Genomic DNA, 2,500 nt, shown 5'->3' with positions numbered 1-2,500 from the left:
TGCGCGTGTGTGTGTGTATATATGTATACAGCCTATGATCCTTCTTTGTAGCTTTTGTTTGACAAGGCAGCCAAAGGGTTTTGAACAGTTAAAAAAAAAAAAAAAAAAAACCTGAAGAAAAAAATAAAAGTAAATACGACACAACGCGAGAATTTTACATGTTTGTAATGAGAGCGTACCCAAGGGAGTGTTCTTACTGCAGACAGCAGGGACTGTACATAACGAAACGATGTATTCGGCAGGACACCCCTTCACAATATATATTTATGCGTGTACATACGGCGTCGCGTGCCGACGCGCCAACGTAGGGAACTCTGGAGGCAGAAAAGGGAAGACGGGCGCCGGCGTAGCGGCGGTGACTCAGACTGTTTGGAGCGAGCGATGCTTTGCTCTCTGTCCCCGGCAGAGCGCACTTTAACTTCACCCTGATATCCCACTGCCCCGGCACCCGCACCTGCCCGCGCACACACACACACACACATATCAATATAAATGTATTTATATATCCTTAGCCAAGGACTCGCATCATCATCCTTGTTGGTTGGAGGGGCCGGCGCTGCGGCGCCCGTGCGTTAGAGCGAGCCCTCTCACCTCTCACGGGTCACCTGTAGTTTTAGATTCAAGAAGAAGCCGAAAGAACACGACATGGCTTACAGCGTGCGCGTGCGTGTGCGTGTGCGTGCGCGCGTGTGTGTCTATGTGTGCATTTCGTCAACCACGAAGGATGTCAATTTTGTACTGTTTTAATGTAATGAGCAATGGGATTTGGGTGGGGTGCAGTAGGGCGGAGTGGGGTGGGCCTAGTGGAAGGCTTAGACAAATCAATGCGGTGAAAAGTGCAACTTTATGTTTTGATTTTATTTATATCTTGATGTCTGGGGTTTTTTTGTTTTGTTTTTGTTGGTTTTTGGGTTGTTCGTTTTTTTTTTTGTTTCTCTGCTTTATAAAGCACTCTGTCCTAGAGCCGACTCAATCCGTCTGCCTGTTTAAAAGCTTTGGCGGCATCGTTCGGGACGGGTTTTGTTGCTAAGCCGGAGGTACTCAGCGTCGTCCTGATCCTTTAATGACGGGCGCTACCTCCCAAATCCAACTTTTTTCTGACTTTTGCAGCCGCATGATATTCTATCATTCTGGTTCCCACCTCTCGCTGACCCCGGTCTATCTTGTTTTTACACACACACACACACACACACACACACACACGTTTTTTTGACCGGAAGAAAAGTGGTACGCCGCTCAACATCAGTTTTGTTATTTTGGCAGGTGTGGGGCTTGTTATTTTAATTTTATTATTATTATTATATATTTTCTTTAGCCGCAGTTTCTTCATGCTCCCGCCTGGCGAATAATTTTTTGGGTCGTCGTATCCACGGGCAATAGACGACTCATCGTACCCCAAACCCTAGAGAGCTGCCCCTGTCGTCTATCTCATCACACGCTGCACCCCGTCTCTCTCTCTCTCGCTCTCTCTCGCGCGCTCTCTCACTCTCTCTCTCTCCTTCCTCTTCATTCAATTCAATCTTCTTCTCCCACATCTATATATTTGTGTCAGACTCTCTCTCCACCTCTCTCCATCTCTCTCCACCTCTCCACCTCACTTTCCTCACCCCCGTTTGCGCACACACACACACACAAACGTGTTCACACACACACAAACACAGGTTTATATTAAGTTTATATGAGTGTCTATATCATGCGAGAGAGTGACAGATTAATTGTAAAACGCAGTGTGTGAAGTCACACTTTGACTGTTAGCCCTCCGTGCCAGGAGCTTCGAACAAAAAGGGAGTAAATAAGACGAGCGCAGACCCCCGCCCATAGCTTGTCCTCGCGAGTGGCAGCCGGGTGCCTGTGTGGGACCACGAGCAAACGAAGTGGCCCCTGTTGGGAAGCGACCCGTCCGAGGTGTCCTTTTGTCTGGGTGCCACTCGAGCGAGGTGTCGCACAACGCCCTGACACGTTCCTCGGAACGGCACTAGAGGTCGCTGTGATCACAGAATGGAAGACAATCGACACGAGGAAAATAGTTCCCTCACCTGCCCCCAAACTCCTCCAATATCTCCATGTATAATGATGTTTAGGAGTCTCGCTCGAATTCCAGTGTTAATTTGTGGTTATGGCTATGGTCTGTTTTAATTCTAATTGTTCTCTGGTAAGTGATTATTATTATTATTATTATTATTATTATTATTATTATTATTATTAAGAATAATAATAATACCACACCCATCACTGATGGAAACTGTCATGATTTTAAAGTAATGGCAAGATTATTTAATTTTTATTTCTCTGCGTTTTTTTCCCTGTAGGCTAGGTATTGTTTTATTTTTGATCTTATTTTTATTTTATAATAATTATATAAAGACATTTAAATAAATATATTTTTGTTTCTGTTTTATCATTTTGGGATTGGTTTTCTTTTTTTTTTTTCTTTTTTTTTGTGAAAATGGGTGTTACTAATATTGCACGTTGCTTTTATTTTTATTATATTTTATTTTAT

General features: G+C 44.0%; 1 protein-coding gene across 7 annotated transcripts in view; it reads left to right on the top strand.

Moving 5' to 3' along the window:
* Positions 1-2,500, top strand: part of mef2d (myocyte enhancer factor 2d) — an 83,962-nt gene that overhangs the window by 80,912 nt on the left and 550 nt on the right. For all 7 annotated transcript variants that reach the window (XM_080005441.1, XM_080005440.1, XM_080005443.1 and 4 more), the window contains one exon: positions 1-2,500. This exon is cut by the window's left edge and continues 2,181 nt beyond it; it is cut by the window's right edge and continues 550 nt beyond it. The gene's annotated coding sequence lies outside the window, so the exon portion shown is untranslated.

The sequence above is a fragment of the Zeus faber genome (genome assembly GCF_960531495.2).
Source record: "Zeus faber genome assembly, chromosome: 8".
NCBI lineage: Eukaryota > Metazoa > Chordata > Actinopteri > Zeiformes > Zeidae > Zeus > Zeus faber.
Note: the sequence above shows the minus strand (reverse complement) of the source record. Positions and strands in the feature narration are given on the sequence as shown.